The sequence below is a fragment of the Pseudophryne corroboree genome, unplaced genomic scaffold (genome assembly GCF_028390025.1).
Source record: "Pseudophryne corroboree isolate aPseCor3 unplaced genomic scaffold, aPseCor3.hap2 scaffold_619, whole genome shotgun sequence".
NCBI lineage: Eukaryota > Metazoa > Chordata > Amphibia > Anura > Myobatrachidae > Pseudophryne > Pseudophryne corroboree.
Window position 1 is genome coordinate 82,545 of NW_026970215.1, and position 18,236 is coordinate 100,780.

The 18,236-nt window shown below is 34.4% G+C and overlaps 4 non-coding genes across 4 annotated transcripts; all 4 read right to left on the reverse strand.

The window, feature by feature from the left end:
• Positions 1-4,986: 4,986 nt before the first annotated feature.
• TRNAN-AUU (transfer RNA asparagine (anticodon AUU)) lies at positions 4,987-5,060 on the reverse strand. The gene has a single exon. It is a non-coding gene; the product is annotated as a tRNA-Asn (tRNA).
• A 2,264-nt stretch (positions 5,061-7,324) lies between these two features.
• TRNAY-AUA (transfer RNA tyrosine (anticodon AUA)) lies at positions 7,325-7,398 on the reverse strand. Its single transcript has one exon. It is a non-coding gene; the product is annotated as a tRNA-Tyr (tRNA).
• Positions 7,399-9,659: 2,261 nt separating this feature from the next.
• On the reverse strand, positions 9,660-9,733 carry TRNAN-GUU (transfer RNA asparagine (anticodon GUU)). The gene has a single exon. It is a non-coding gene; the product is annotated as a tRNA-Asn (tRNA).
• Positions 9,734-16,658: 6,925 nt separating this feature from the next.
• TRNAN-GUU (transfer RNA asparagine (anticodon GUU)) lies at positions 16,659-16,732 on the reverse strand. The gene has a single exon. It is a non-coding gene; the product is annotated as a tRNA-Asn (tRNA).
• Between the last annotated feature and the right edge of the window lie 1,504 nt (positions 16,733-18,236).

The following is an 18,236-nucleotide window of genomic DNA, read 5'->3' on the forward strand; positions in this document are numbered from 1 at the left end:
TACAAAGGTGTTAATCAGAGACTTGGCTTTGTGGACACTTTTCAGAGAACAAATTTGTTAGCATAAAAATAAAGCCAGAAAATAAAGAGCTGTTTAATCACTCAATTGGATTTTTCTGCCAGCATATTTTTTTTCTCTGCAACCCACTGCTAAATTGTGCTTCCTAGCTGTTTTTATAAAATCACTGAATCAAATCTAACTCTGATTACATCAGAGAAGGCCAAGTACCCTACACCTTAACAGGGGGTTTGAAATTTTGACTTGTCTACTTAAAGATCACCAAAATCTGATAACAAGGTCAATTAGGTCCCTAGGTGGGATTAAACCACCAACCTTTTGGTTAAAAGCCGTACATACTAACTGATTGCGCCACAGAGACACTTTGCAAATTTCCATACTGACAAAGGCTAATAAGCATTCATCTAAAACGTTTCCTAGCAAAACTTTAAAAAGTCAATAATCTGGAGAGTTTTTGTAAGATGTTTCTTCCATCAACCAACGAAGAAACACATTGGTACTTTCCCATGATGAGTGAGTGCTTCAGGATCTCTTGAACTTACATGTGCAGCAGAGTACTGCAATGGAAGCATGCTGGGCCCATAACCCAGAGGTAGGCAGATTGAAACTATCCTCTGCTATATGCATTTTTTTTTGTTAATTAAAGTAATCCAAAACTGGGATTGATATTTTGTCTCTTTTATTTTTACTTAAAGTACAATAACTTTTACCATTTTAATTTGTTTTAATAGTATATTGACAGTATTGTTTTCTTTCAAAAATCCACTTAATTTTCTTTACCCTATTATTAAAATGGTAATTGACAAAAACAAACTACATTGTCACCAGAAGAGCAATACAAAATGTACAAGTGATATATTAAAATCATCTTTCCAGCTTGAATTTCAATGATGCATTGGGTCAACAATTTTGTGAGAAACATCTTCACCCTTAAATAAAGATTTTCTTAATTCCTTACCTGTGTGCTAATTAGATATCACCTTGTTTTCACATTAAACAGACTTCCACATGAGAAAGCAGCAAGGATGCAGTGGCGTTAATGTTTCCTGGTGTCAACTTGTATTATTTCAGTAGACATTGAAATGAGGATGCATCTTGCTGCCTTTCCAATGAAGCAAGTTTAATTTAGTAATAGGTGAAAAACCATCCTTACAAAGGTGTTAATCAGAGACTTGGCTTTGTGGACACTTTTCAGAGAACAAATTTGTTAGCATAAAAATAAAGCCAGAAAATGAAGAGCTGTTTAATCACTCGATTGGATTTTTCTGCCAGCATATTTCTTTTTCTCTGCAACCCACTGCTAAATTGTGCTTCCTAGCTGTTTTTTTATAAAATCACTGAATCAAATCTAACTCTGATTACATCAGAGAAGGCCAGGTACCCTACACAATAAGAGGGGGTTTGAAATTTTGACTTGTCTACTTAAATATCACCAAAATCTGATCACAAGGTCAATTACGTCCCTGGGTGGGATTGAACCACCAACCTTTTGGTTAATAGCCAAACACACTAACCGATTGCGCCACCGAGACACTTTGCAAAAAGTACATACTGACAAAGGCTAATAAGCATACATCTAGAACGTTTCCTAGAAAAATATTAAAAAATCAATAATCTGGAGAGTTTTTGTAAGATGTTTCTTCCATCAACCAATGAATAAACACATTGGTACTTTCCCATGATGAGTGAGTGCTTCAGGATCTCTTGCACTTACATGTGCAGCAGAGTACTGCAATGGAAGCATGCTGGACCCATAACCCAGAGGTAGGCAGATTGAAACTATCCTTTGCTATATGCATTTTTTTTTGTTAATTTAAGTAATCAAAACTGGGATTGATATTTTTGCTCTTTTATTTTTACTTAAAGTACAATAACTTTTACCATTTTAATTTGTTTTAATAGTATATTGACAGTATAGTTTTCATTCAAAAATCCACTTAATTTTCTTTACCCTATTATTAAAATGGTAATTGACAAAAAAAACTACATTGTCACCAGAAGAGCAATACAAAATGTACAAGTGATATATTAAAATCATCTTTCCAGCTTGAATTTCAATGATGCATTGGGGCAACAATTTTGTGAGAAACATCTTCACCCTTAAATAAAGATTTTCGTAATTTCTTACCTGTGTGCTAATTAGATATCACCTTGTTTTCACATTAAACAGACTTCCACATGAGAAAGCAGCAAGGATGCAGTGGCTTTAATGTTTCCTGGTGTCAACCTGTATTATTTCAGTAGACATTGAAATGAGGATGCATCTTGCTGCCTTTCCAATGAAGCAAGTTTAATTTAGTAATAGGTGAAAAACCATCCTTACAAAGGTGTTAATCAGAGACTTGGCTTTGTGGACACTTTTCAGAGAACAAATTTGTTAGCATAAAAATAAATTCCAGAAAATGAAGAGCTGTTTAATCACTCAATTGGATTTTTCTGCCAGCATATTTTTTTTCTCTGCAACCCACTGCTAAATTGTGCTTCCTAGCTGTTTTTTTATAAAATCACTGAATCAAATCTAACTCTGATTACATCAGAGAAGGCCAGGTACCCTACACAATAAGAGGGGGTTTGAAATTTTGACTTGTCTACTTAAATATCACCAAAATCTGATCACAAGGTCAATTACGTCCCTGGGTGGGATTGAACCACCAACCTTTTGGTTAATAGCCAAACACACTAACCGATTGCGCCACCGAGACACTTTGCAAACAGTACATACTGACAAAGGCTAATAAGCATACATCTAGAACGTTTCCTAGAAAAATATTAAAAAATCAATAATCTGGAGAGTTTTTGTAAGATGTTTCTTCCATCAACCAATGAATAAACACATTGGTACTTTCCCATGATGAGTGAGTGCTTCAGGATCTCTTGCACTTACATGTGCAGCAGAGTACTGCAATGGAAGCATGCTGGACCCATAACCCAGAGGTAGGCAGATTGAAACTATCCTTTGCTATATGCATTTTTTTTTTGTAAATTTAAGTAATCAAAACTGGGATTGATATTTTTGCTCTTTTATTTTTACTTAAAGTACAATAACTTTTACCATTTTAATTTGTTTTAATAGTATATTGACAGTATAGTTTTCTTTCAAAAATCCACTTAATTTTCTTTACCCTATTATTAAAATGGTAATTGACAAAAAAAACTACATTGTCACCAGAAGAGCAATACAAAATGTACAAGTGATATATTAAAATCATCTTTCCAGCTTGAATTTCAATGATGCATTGGGGCAACAATTTTGTGAGAAACATCTTCACCCTTAAATAAAGATTTTCGTAATTTCTTACCTGTGTGCTAATTAGATATCACCTTGTTTTCACATTAAACAGACTTCCACATGAGAAAGCAGCAAGGATGCAGTGGCGTTAATGTTTCCTGGTGTCAACCTGTATTATTTCAGTAGACATTGAAATGAGGATGCATCTTGCTGCCTTTCCAATGAAGCAAGTTTAATTTAGTAATAGGTGAAAAACCATCCCTACAAAGGTGTTAATCAGAGACTTGGCTTTGTGGACACTTTTCAGAGAACAAATTTGTTAGCATAAAAATAAAGCCAGAAAATGAAGAGCTGTTTAATCACGCAATTTGATTTTTTTGCCAGCATATTTCTTTTTCTCTGCAACCCACTGCTAAATTGTGCTTCCTAGATGTTTTTATAAAATCACTGAATCAAATCTAACTCTTATTACATCAGAGAAGGCCAGGTACCCTACACCATAACAGGGGGATATGAAATTTGACTTGTCTACTTAAAGATCACCAAAATCTGATAACAAGGTCAATTAGGTCCCTGGGTGGGATTGAACCACCAACCTTTTGGTTAATAGCTGTACATACTAACTGATTGCGCCACAGAGACACTTTGCAAAAGTCCATACTGACAAAGGCTAATAAGCATTCATCTAAAACGTTTCCTAGAAAAACTTTAAAAAGTCAATAATCTGGAGAGTTTTTGTAAGATGTTTCTTCCATCAACCAACGAAGAAACACATTGGTACTTTCCCATGATGAGTGAGTGCTTCAGGATCTCTTGAACTTACATGTGCAGCAGAGTACTGCAATGGAAGCATGCTGGGCCCATAACCCAGAGGTAGGCAGATTGAAACTATCCTCTGCTATATGCATTTTTTTTTTTGTTAATTAAAGTAATCCAAAACTGGGATTGATATTTTGTCTCTTTTATTTTTACTTAAAGTACAATAACTTTTACCATTTTAATTTGTTTTAATAGTATATTGACAGTATTGTTTTCTTTCAAAAATCCACTTCATTTTCTTTACCCTATTATTAAAATGGTAATTGACAAAAACAAACTACATTGTCACCAGAAGAGCAATACAAAATGTACAAGTGATATATTAAAATCATCTTTCCAGCTTGAATTTCAATGTTGCATTGGGTCAACAATTTTGTGAGAAACATCTTCACCCTTAAATAAAGATTTTCTTAATTCCTTACCTGTGTGCTAATTAGATATCACCTTGTTTTCACATTAAACAGACTTCCACATGAGAAAGCAGCAAGGATGCAGTGGCGTTAATGTTTCCTGGTGTCAACTTGTATTATTTCAGTAGACATTGAAATGAGGATGCATCTTGCTGCCTTTCCAATGAAGCAAGTTTAATTTAGTAATAGGTGAAAAACCATCCTTACAAAGGTGTTAATCAGAGACTTGGCTTTGTGGACACTTTTCAGAGAACAAATTTGTTAGCATAAAAATAAAGCCAGAAAATGAAGAGCTGTTTAATCACTCGATTGGATTTTTCTGCCAGCATATTTTTTTTCTCTGCAACCCACTGCTAAATTGTGCTTCCTAGCTGTTTTTTATAAAATCACTGAATCAAATCTAACTCTGATTACATCAGAGAAGGCCATGTACCCTACACCATAAGATGAGGTTTGAAATTTTGACTTGTCTACTTAAATATCACCAAAATCTGATCACAAGGTTAATTATGTCCCTGGGTGGGATTGAACCACCAACCTTTTGGTTAATAGCCAAACACACTAACCGATTGCACCACAGAGACACTTTGCAAAAGTCCATACTGACAAAGGCTAATAAGCATTCATCTAAAACGTTTCCTAGAAAAACTTTAAAAAGTCAATAATCTGGAGAGTTTTTGTAAGATGTTTCTTCCATCAACCAACGAAGAAACACATTGGTACTTTCCCATGATGAGTGAGTGCTTCAGGATCTCTTGCACTTACATGTGCAGCAGAGTACTGCAATGGAAGTATGCTGGGCCCATAACCCAGAGGTAGGCAGATTGAAACTATCCTCTGCTATATGCATTTTTTTGTTTGTTAATTAAAGTAATCCAAAACTGGGATTGATATTTTGGCTCTTTTATTTTTACTTAAAGTACAATAACTTTTACCATTTTAATTTGTTTTAATAGTATATTGACAGTATAGTTTTCTATCAAAAATCCACTTAATTTTCTTTACCCTGTTATTAAAATGGTAATTGACAAAAAAACTACATTGTCACCAGAAGAGCAATACAAAATGTACAAGTGATATATTAAAATCATCTTTCCAGCTTGAATTTCAATGATGCATTGGGGCAACAATTTTGTGAGAAACATCTTCACCCTTAAATAAAGATTTTCGTAATTCCTTACCTGTGTGCTAATTAGATACCACCTTGTTTTCACATTAAACAGACTTCCACATGAGAAAGCAGCAAGGATGCAGTGGCGTTAATGTTTCCTGGTGTCAACCTGTATTATTTCAGTAGACATTGAAATGAGGATACATCTTGCTGCCTTTCCAATGAAGCAAGTTTAATTTAGTAATAGGTGAAAAACCATCCCTACAAAGGTGTTAATCAGAGACTTGGCTTTGTGGACACTTTTCAGAGAACAAATTTGTTAGCATAAAAATAAAGCCAGAAAATAAAGAGCTGTTTAATCACTCAATTGGATTTTTCTGCCAGCATATTTTTTTTCTCTGCAACCCACTGCTAAATTGTGCTTCCTAGCTGTTTTTATAAAATCACTGAATCAAATCTAACTCTGATTACATCAGAGAAGGCCAGGTACCCTACACCATAACAGGGGGTTTGAAATTTTGACTTGTCTACTTAAAGATCACCAAAATCTGATAACAAGGTCAATTAGGTCCCTGGGTGGGATTGAACCACCAACCTTTTGGTTAATAGCCGTACATACTAACTGATTGCGCCACAGAGACACTTTGCAAAAGTCCATACTGACAAAGGCTAATAAGCATTCATCTAAAACGTTTCCTAGAAAAACTTTAAAAAGTCAATAATCTGGAGAGTTTTTGTAAGATGTTTCTTCCATCAACCAACGAAGAAACACATTGGTACTTTCCCATGATGAGTGAGTGCTTCAGGATCTCTTGAACTTACATGTGCAGCAGAGTACTGCAATGGAAGCATGCTGGGCCTATAACCCAGAGGTAGGCAGATTGAAACTATCCTCTGCTATATGCATTTTTTTTTTGTTAATTAAAGTAATCCAAAACTGGGATTGATATTTTGTCTCTTTTATTTTTACTTAAAGTACAATAACTTTTACCATTTTAATTTGTTTTAATAGTATATTGACAGTATTGTTTTCTTTCAAAAATCCACTTCATTTTCTTTACCCTATTATTAAAATGGTAATTGACAAAAACAAACTACATTGTCACCAGAAGAGCAATACAAAATGTACAAGTGATATATTAAAATCATCTTTCCAGCTTGAATTTCAATGTTGCATTGGGTCAACAATTTTGTGAGAAACATCTTCACCCTTAAATAAAGATTTTCTTAATTCCTTACCTGTGTGCTAATTAGATATCACCTTGTTTTCACATTAAACAGACTTCCACATGAGAAAGCAGCAAGGATGCAGTGGCGTTAATGTTTCCTGGTGTCAACTTGAATTATTTCAGTAGACATTGAAATGAGGATGCATCTTGCTGCCTTTCCAATGAAGCAAGTTTAATTTAGTAATAGGTGAAAAACCATCCTTACAAAGGTGTTAATCAGAGACTTGGCTTTGTGGACACTTTTCAGAGAACAAATTTGTTAGCATAAAAATAAAGCCAGAAAATGAAGAGCTGTTTAATCACTCGATTGGATTTTTCTGCCAGCATATTTTTTTTCTCTGCAACCCACTGCTAAATTGTGCTTCCTAGCTGTTTTTTATAAAATCACTGAATCAAATCTAACTCTGATTACATCAGAGAAGGCCAGGTACCCTACACAATAAGAGGGGGTTTGAAATTTTGACTTGTCTACTTAAATATCACCAAAATCTGATCACAAGGTCAATTACGTCCCTGGGTGGGATTGAACCACCAACCTTTTGGTTTATAGCCGAACACACTAACCGATTGCGCCACCGAGACACTTTGTAAACAGTACATACTGACAAAGGCTAATAAGCATACATCTAGAACGTTTCCTAGAAAAATATTAAAAAATCAATAATCTGGAGAGTTTTTGTAAGATGTTTCTTCCATCAACCAATGAATAAACACATTGGTACTTTCCCATGATGAGTGAGTGCTTCAGGATCTCTTGCACTTACATGTGCAGCAGAGTACTGCAATGGAAGCATGCTGGACCCATAACCCAGAGGTAGGCAGATTGAAACTATCCTTTGCTATATGCATTTTTTTTGTTAATTTAAGTAATCAAAACTGGGATTGATATTTTTGCTCTTTTATTTTTACTTAAAGTACAATAACTTTTACCATTTTAATTTGTTTTAATAGTATATTGACAGTATAGTTTTCTTTCAAAAATCCACTTAATTTTCTTTACCCTATTATTAAAATGGTAATTGACAAAAAAAACTACATTGTCACCAGAAGAGCAATACAAAATGTACAAGTGATATATTAAAATCATCTTTCCAGCTTGAATTTCAATGATGCATTGGGGCAACGATTTTGTGAGAAACATCTTCACCCTTAAATAAAGATTTTCTTAATTCCTTACCTGTGTGCTAATTAGATATCACCTTGTTTTCATATTAAACAGACTTTTACATGAGAAAGCAGCAAGGATGCAGTGGCGTTAATGTTTCCTGGTGTCAACCTGTATTATTTCAGTAGACATTGAAATGAGGATGCATCTTGCTGCCTTTCCAATGAAGCAAGTTTAATTTAGTAATAGGTGAAAAACCATCCTTACAAAGGTGTTAATCAGAGACTTGGCTTTGTGGACACTTTTCAGAGAACAAATTTGTTAGCATAAAAATAAAGCAAGAAAATAAAGAGCTGTTTAATCACTCAATTGGATTTTTCTGCCAGCATATTTTTTTTCTCTGCAACCCACTGCTAAATTGTGCTTCCTAGCTGTTTTTATAAAATCACTGAATCAAATCTAACTCTGATTACATCAGAGAAGGCCAAGTACCCTACACCATAACAGGGGGTTTGAAATTTTGACTTGTCTACTTAAAGATCACCAAAATCTGATAACAAGGTCAATTAGGTCCCTGGGTGGGATTAAACCACCAACCTTTTGGTTAAAAGCCATACATACTAACTGATTGCGCCACAGAGACACTTTGCAAATTTCCATACTGACAAAGGCTAATAAGCATTCATCTAAAACGTTTCCTAGAAAAACTTTAAAATGTCAATAATCTGGAGAGTTTTTGTAAGATGTTTCTTCCATCAACCAACGAAGAAACACATTGGTACTTTCCCATGATGAGTGAGTGCTTCAGGATCTCTTGCACTTACATGTGCAGCAGAGTACTGCAATGGAAGCATGCTGGGCCCATAACCCAGAGGTAGGCAGATTGAAACTATCCTCTGCTATATGCATTTTTTTTTGTTAATTAAAGTAATCCAAAACTGGGATTGATATTTTGTCTCTTTTATTTTTACTTAAAGTACAATAACTTTTACCATTTTAATTTGTTTTAATAGTATATTGACAGTATTGTTTTCTTTCAAAAATCCACTTCATTTTCTTTACCCTATTATTAAAATGGTAATTGACAAAAACAAACTACATTGTCACCAGAAGAGCAATACAAAATGTACAAGTGATATATTAAAATCATCTTTCCAGCTTGAATTTCAATGATGCATTGGGTCAACAATTTTGTGAGAAACATCTTCACCCTTAAATAAAGATTTTCTTAATTCCTTACCTGTGTGCTAATTAGATATCACCTTGTTTTCACATTAAACAGACTTCCACATGAGAAAGCAGCAAGGATGCAGTGGCGTTAATGTTTCCTGGTGTCAACTTGTATTATTTCAGTAGACATTGAAATGAGGATGCATCTTGCTGCCTTTCCAATGAAGCAAGTTTAATTTAGTAATAGGTGAAAAACCATCCTTACAAAGGTGTTAATCAGAGACTTGGCTTTGTGGACACTTTTCAGAGAACAAATTTGTTAGCATAAAAATAAAGCCAGAAAATGAAGAGCTGTTTAATCACTCGATTGGATTTTTCTGCCAGCATATTTTTTTTCTCTGCAACCCACTGCTAAATTGTGCTTCCTAGCTGTTTTTTATAAAATCACTGAATCAAATCTAACTCTGATTACATCAGAGAAGGCCATGTACCCTACACCATAAGAGGAGGTTTGAAATTTTGACTTGTCTACTTAAATATCACCAAAATCTGATCACAAGGTTAATTACGTCCCTGGGTGGGATTGAACCACCAACCTTTTGGTTAACAGCCAAACACACTAACCGATTGCGCCACAGAGACACTTTGCAAAAAGTACATACTGACAAAGGCTAATAAGCATACATCTAGAACGTTTCCTAGAAAAACATTAAAAAATCAATAATCTGGAGAGTTTTTGTAAGATGTTTCTTCCATCAACCAACGAATAAACACATTGGTACTTTCCCATGATGAGTGAGTGCTTCAGGATCTCTTGCACTTACATGGGCAGCAGAGTACTGCAATGGAAGCATGCTGGACCCATAACCCAGAGGTAGGCAGATTGAAACTATCCTTTGCTATATGCATTTTTTTTGTTAATTTAAGTAATCAAAACTGGGATTGATATTTTTGCTCTTTTATTTTTACTTAAAGTACAATAACTTTTACCATTTTAATTTGTTTTAATAGTATATTGACAGTATAGTTTTCTTTCAAAAATCCACTTAATTTTCTTTACCCTGTTATTAAAATGGTAATTGACAAAAAAACTACATTGTCACCAGAAGAGCAATACAAAATGTACAAGTGATATATTAAAATCATCTTTCCAGCTTGAATTTCAATGATGCATTGGGGCAACAATTTTGTGAGAAACATCTTCACCCTTAAATAAAGATTTTCGTAATTCCTTACCTGTGTGCTAATTAGATATCACCTTGTTTTCACATTAAACAGACTTCCATGTGAGAAAGCAGCAAAGATGCAGTGGCGTTAATGTTTCCTGGTGTCAACCTGTATTATTTCAGTAGACATTGAAATGAGGATGCATCTTGCTGCCTTTCCAATGAAGCAAGTTTAATTTAGTAATAGGTGAAAAACCATCCTTACAAAGGTGTTAATCAGAGACTTGGCTTTGTGGACACTTTTCAGAGAACAAATTTGTTAGCATAAAAATAAATTCCAGAAAATGAAGAGCTGTTTAATCACTCAATTGGATTTTTCTGCCAGCATATTTTTTTTCTCTGCAACCCACTGCTAAATTGTGCTTCCTAGCTGTTTTTTATAAAATCACTGAATCAAATCTAACTCTGATTACATCAGAGAAGGCCAGGTACCCTACACAATAAGAGGGGGTTTGAAATTTTGACTTGTCTACTTAAATATCACCAAAATCTGATCACAAGGTCAATTACGTCCCTGGGTGGGATTGAACCACCGACCTTTTGGTTAATAGCCGAACACACTAACCGATTGCGCCACCAAGACACTTTGCAAACAGTACATACTAACAAAGGCTAATAAGCATACATCTAGAACGTTTCCTAGAAAAATATTAAAAAATCAATAATCTGGAGAGTTTTTGTAAGATGTTTCTTCCATCAACCAATGAATAAACACATTGGTACTTTCCCATGATGAGGGAGTGCTTCAGGATCTCTTGCACTTACATGTGCAGCAGAGTACTGCAATGGAAGCATGCTGGACCCATAACCCAGAGGTAGGCAGATTGAAACTATCCTTTGCTATATGCATTTTTTTTTGTTAATTTAAGTAATCAAAACTGGGATTGATATTTTTGCTCTTTTATTTTTACTTAAAGTACAATAACTTTTACCATTTTAATTTGTTTTAATAGTATATTGACAGTATAGTTTTCTTTCAAAAATCCACTTAATTTTCTTTACCCTATTATTAAAATGGTAATTGACAAAAAAAACTACATTGTCACCAGAAGAGCAATACAAAATGTACAAGTGATATATTAAAATCATCTTTCCAGCTTGAATTTCAATGATGCATTGGGGCAACAATTTTGTGAGAAACATATTCACCCTTAAATAAAGATTTTCGTAATTTCTTACCTGTGTGCTAATTAGATATCACCTTGTTTTCACATTAAACAGACTTCCACATGAGAAAGCAGCAAGGATGCAGTGGCGTTAATGTTTCCTGGTGTCAACCTGTATTATTTCAGTAGACATTGAAATGAGGATGCATCTTGCTGCCTTTCCAATGAAGCAAGTTTAATTTAGTAATAGGTGAAAAACCATCCCTACAAAGGTGTTAATCAGAGACTTGGCTTTGTGGACACTTTTCAGAGAACAAATTTGTTAGCATAAAAATAAAGCCAGAAAATGAAGAGCTGTTTAATCACGCAATTTGATTTTTTTGCCAGCATATTTCTTTTTCTCTGCAACCCACTGCTAAATTGTGCTTCCTAGATGTTTTTATAAAATCACTGAATCAAATCTAACTCTGATTACATCAGAGAAGGCCAGGTACCCTACACCATAACAGGGGGTATGAAATTTGACTTGTCTACTTAAAGATCACCAAAATCTGATAACAAGGTCAATTAGGTCCCTGGGTGGGATTGAACCACCAACCTTTTGGTTAATAGCCGTACATACTAACTGATTGCGCCACAGAGACACTTTGCAAAAGTCCATACTGACAAAGGCTAATAAGCATTCATCTAAAACGTTTCCTAGAAAAACTTTAAAAAGTCAATAATCTGGAGAGTTTTTGTAAGATGTTTCTTCCATCAACCAACGAAGAAACACATTGGTACTTTCCCATGATGAGTGAGTGCTTCAGGATCTCTTGCACTTACATGTGCAGCAGAGTACTGCAATGGAAGCATGCTGGGCCCATAACCCAGAGGTAGGCAGATTGAAACTATCCTCTGCTATATGCATTTTTTTTTGTTAATTAAAGTAATCCAAAACTGGGATTGATATTTTGGCTCTTTTATTTTTACTTAAAGTACAATAACTTTTACCATTTTAATTTGTTTTAATAGTATATTGACAGTATTGTTTTCTTTCAAAAATCCACTTCATTTTCTTTACCCTATTATTAAAATGGTAATTGACAAAAACAAACTACATTGTCACCAGAAGAGCAATACAAAATGTACAAGTGATATATTAAAATCATCTTTCCAGCTTGAATTTCAATGATGCATTGGGGCAACGATTTTGTGAGAAACATCTTCACCCTTAAATAAAGATTTTCTTAATTCCTTACCTGTGTGCTAATTAGATATCACCTTGTTTTCATATTAAACAGACTTTTACATGAGAAAGCAGCAAGGATGCAGTGGCGTTAATGTTTCCTGGTGTCAACCTGTATTATTTCAGTAGACATTGAAATGAGGATGCATCTTGCTGCCTTTCCAATGAAGCAAGTTTAATTTAGTAATAGGTGAAAAACCATCCTTACAAAGGTGTTAATCAGAGACTTGGCTTTGTGGACACTTTTCAGAGAACAAATTTGTTAGCATAAAAATAAAGCCAGAAAATAAAGAGCTGTTTAATCACTCAATTGGATTTTTCTGCCAGCATATTTTTTTTCTCTGCAACCCACTGCTAAATTGTGCTTCCTAGCTGTTTTTATAAAATCACTGAATCAAATCTAACTCTGATTACATCAGAGAAGGCCAAGTACCCTACACCTTAACAGGGGGTTTGAAATTTTGACTTGTCTACTTAAAGATCACCAAAATCTGATAACAAGGTCAATTAGGTCCCTAGGTGGGATTAAACCACCAACCTTTTGGTTAAAAGCCGTACATACTAACTGATTGCGCCACAGAGACACTTTGCAAATTTCCATACTGACAAAGGCTAATAAGCATTCATCTAAAACGTTTCCTAGCAAAACTTTAAAAAGTCAATAATCTGGAGAGTTTTTGTAAGATGTTTCTTCCATCAACCAACGAAGAAACACATTGGTACTTTCCCATGATGAGTGAGTGCTTCAGGATCTCTTGAACTTACATGTGCAGCAGAGTACTGCAATGGAAGCATGCTGGGCCCATAACCCAGAGGTAGGCAGATTGAAACTATCCTCTGCTATATGCATTTTTTTTTTGTTAATTAAAGTAATCCAAAACTGGGATTGATATTTTGTCTCTTTTATTTTTACTTAAAGTACAATAACTTTTACCATTTTAATTTGTTTTAATAGTATATTGACAGTATTGTTTTCTTTCAAAAATCCACTTAATTTTCTTTACCCTATTATTAAAATGGTAATTGACAAAAACAAACTACATTGTCACCAGAAGAGCAATACAAAATGTACAAGTGATATATTAAAATCATCTTTCCAGCTTGAATTTCAATGATGCATTGGGTCAACAATTTTGTGAGAAACATCTTCACCCTTAAATAAAGATTTTCTTAATTCCTTACCTGTGTGCTAATTAGATATCACCTTGTTTTCACATTAAACAGACTTCCACATGAGAAAGCAGCAAGGATGCAGTGGCGTTAATGTTTCCTGGTGTCAACTTGTATTATTTCAGTAGACATTGAAATGAGGATGCATCTTGCTGCCTTTCCAATGAAGCAAGTTTAATTTAGTAATAGGTGAAAAACCATCCTTACAAAGGTGTTAATCAGAGACTTGGCTTTGTGGACACTTTTCAGAGAACAAATTTGTTAGCATAAAAATAAAGCCAGAAAATGAAGAGCTGTTTAATCACTCGATTGGATTTTTCTGCCAGCATATTTTTTTTCTCTGCAACCCACTGCTAAATTGTGCTTCCTAGCTGTTTTTTATAAAATCACTGAATCAAATCTAACTCTGATTACATCAGAGAAGGCCATGTACCCTACACCATAAGAGGAGGTTTGAAATTTTGACTTGTCTACTTAAATATCACCAAAATCTGATCACAAGATTAATTACGTCCCTGGGTGGGATTGAACCACCAACCTTTTGGTTAATAGCCGAACACACTAACCGATTGCGCCACAGAGACACTTTGCAAACAGTACATACTGACAAAGGCTAATAAGCATACATCTAGAACGTTTCCTAGAAAAACATTAAAAAATCAATAATCTGGAGAGTTTTTGTAAGATGTTTCTTCCATCAACCAATGAATAAACACATTGGTACTTTCCCATGATGAGTGAGTGCTTCAGGATCTCTTGCACTTACATGTGCAGCAGAGTACTGCAATGGAAGCATGCTGGACCCATAACCCAGAGGTAGGCAGATTGAAACTATCCTTTGTTATATGCATTTTTTTTTGTTAATTTAAGTAATCAAAACTGGGATTGATATTTTTGCTCTTTTATTTTTACTTAAAGTACAATAACTTTTACCATTTTAATTTGTTTTAATAGTATATTGACAGTATAGTTTTCTTTCAAAAATCCGCTTAATTTTCTTTACCCTATTATTAAAATGGTAATTGACAAAAAAAACTACATTGTCACCAGAAGAGCAATACAAAATGTACAAGTGATATATTAAAATCATCTTTCCAGCTTGAATTTCAAAGATGCATTGGGGCAACAATTTTGTGAGAAACATCTTCACCCTTAAATAAAGATTTTCGGAATTTCTTACCTGTGTGCTAATTAGATATCACCTTGTTTTCACATTAAACAGACTTCCACATGAGAAAGCAGCAAGGATGCAGTGGCGTTAATGTTTCCTGGTGTCAACTTGTATTATTTCAGTAGACATTGAAATGAGGATGCATCTTGCTGCCTTTCCAATGAAGCAAGTTTAATTTAGTAATAGGTGAAAAACCATCCCTACAAAGGTGTTAATCAGAGACTTGGCTTTGTGGACACTTTTCAGAGAACAAATTTGTTAGCATAAAAATAAAGCCAGAAAATGAAGAGCTGTTTAATCACGCAATTTGATTTTTTTGCCAGCATATTTCTTTTTCTCTGCAACCCACTGCTAAATTGTGCTTCCTAGATGTTTTTATAAAATCACTGAATCAAATCTAACTCTGATTACATCAGAGAAGGCCAGGTACTCTACACCATAACAGGGGGTATGAAATTTGACTTGTCTACTTAAATATCACCAAAATCTGATAACAAGGTCAATTGGTGGGATTGAACCACCAACCTTTTGGTTAAAAGCCATACATACTAACTGATTGCGCCACAGAGACACTTTGCAAATTTCCATACTGACAAAGGCTAATAAGCATTCATCTAAAACGTTTCCTAGAAAAACTTTAAAATGTCAATAATCTGGAGAGTTTTTGTAAGATGTTTCTTCCATCAACCAACGAAGAAACACATTGGTACTTTCCCATGATGAGTGAGTGCTTCAGGATCTCTTGCACTTACATGTGCAGCAGAGTACTGCAATGGAAGCATGCTGGGCCCATAACCCAGAGGTAGGCAGATTGAAACTATCCTCTGCTATATGCATTTTTTTTTGTTAATTAAAGTAATCCAAAACTGGGATTGATATTTTGTCTCTTTTATTTTTACTTAAAGTACAATAACTTTTACCATTTTAATTTGTTTTAATAGTATATTGACAGTATTGTTTTCTTTCAAAAATCCACTTCATTTTCTTTACCCTATTATTAAAATGGTAATTGACAAAAACAAACTACATTGTCACCAGAAGAGCAATACAAAATGTACAAGTGATATATTAAAATCATCTTTCCAGCTTGAATTTCAATGATGCATTGGGTCAACAATTTTGTGAGAAACATCTTCACCCTTAAATAAAGATTTTCTTAATTCCTTACCTGTGTGCTAATTAGATATCACCTTGTTTTCACATTAAACAGACTTCCACATGAGAAAGCAGCAAGGATGCAGTGGCGTTAATGTTTCCTGGTGTCAACTTGTATTATTTCAGTAGACATTGAAATGAGGATGCATCTTGCTGCCTTTCCAATGAAGCAAGTTTAATTTAGTAATAGGTGAAAAACCATCCTTACAAAGGTGTTAATCAGAGACTTGGCTTTGTGGACACTTTTCAGAGAACAAATTTGTTAGCATAAAAATAAAGCCAGAAAATGAAGAGCTGTTTAATCACTCGATTGGATTTTTCTGCCAGCATATTTTTTTTCTCTGCAACCCACTGCTAAATTGTGCTTCCTAGCTGTTTTTTATAAAATCACTGAATCAAATCTAACTCTGATTACATCAGAGAAGGCCATGTACCCTACACCATAAGAGGAGGTTTGAAATTTTGACTTGTCTACTTAAATATCACCAAAATCTGATCACAAGGTTAATTACGTCCCTGGGTGGGATTGAACCACCAACCTTTTGGTTAACAGCCAAACACACTAACCGATTGCGCCACAGAGACACTTTGCAAAAAGTACATACTGACAAAGGCTAATAAGCATACATCTAGAACGTTTCCTAGAAAAACATTAAAAAATCAATAATCTGGAGAGTTTTTGTAAGATGTTTCTTCCATCAACCAACGAATAAACACATTGGTACTTTCCCATGATGAGTGAGTGCTTCAGGATCTCTTGCACTTACATGGGCAGCAGAGTACTGCAATGGAAGCATGCTGGACCCATAACCCAGAGGTAGGCAGATTGAAACTATCCTTTGCTATATGCATTTTTTTTGTTAATTTAAGTAATCAAAACTGGGATTGATATTTTTGCTCTTTTATTTTTACTTAAAGTACAATAACTTTTACCATTTTAATTTGTTTTAATAGTATATTGACAGTATAGTTTTCTTTCAAAAATCCACTTAATTTTCTTTACCCTGTTATTAAAATGGTAATTGACAAAAAAACTACATTGTCACCAGAAGAGCAATACAAAATGTACAAGTGATATATTAAAATCATCTTTCCAGCTTGAATTTCAATGATGCATTGGGGCAACAATTTTGTGAGAAACATCTTCACCCTTAAATAAAGATTTTCGTAATTCCTTACCTGTGTGCTAATTAGATATCACCTTGTTTTCACATTAAACAGACTTCCATGTGAGAAAGCAGCAAAGATGCAGTGGCGTTAATGTTTCCTGGTGTCAACCTGTATTATTTCAGTAGACATTGAAATGAGGATGCATCTTGCTGCCTTTCCAATGAAGCAAGTTTAATTTAGTAATAGGTGAAAAACCATCCTTACAAAGGTGTTAATCAGAGACTTGGCTTTGTGGACACTTTTCAGAGAACAAATTTGTTAGCATAAAAATAAATTCCAGAAAATGAAGAGCTGTTTAATCACTCAATTGGATTTTTCTGCCAGCATATTTTTTTTCTCTGCAACCCACTGCTAAATTGTGCTTCCTAGCTGTTTTTTATAAAATCACTGAATCAAATCTAACTCTGATTACATCAGAGAAGGCCAGGTACCCTACACAATAAGAGGGGGTTTGAAATTTTGACTTGTCTACTTAAATATCACCAAAATCTGATCACAAGGTCAATTACGTCCCTGGGTGGGATTGAACCACCGACCTTTTGGTTAATAGCCGAACACACTAACCGATTGCGCCACCAAGACACTTTGCAAACAGTACATACTAACAAAGGCTAATAAGCATACATCTAGAACGTTTCCTAGAAAAATATTAAAAAATCAATAATCTGGAGAGTTTTTGTAAGATGTTTCTTCCATCAACCAATGAATAAACACATTGGTACTTTCCCATGATGAGGGAGTGCTTCAGGATCTCTTGCACTTACATGTGCAGCAGAGTACTGCAATGGAAGCATGCTGGACCCATAACCCAGAGGTAGGCAGATTGAAACTATCCTTTGCTATATGCATTTTTTTTTGTTAATTTAAGTAATCAAAACTGGGATTGATATTTTTGCTCTTTTATTTTTACTTAAAGTAC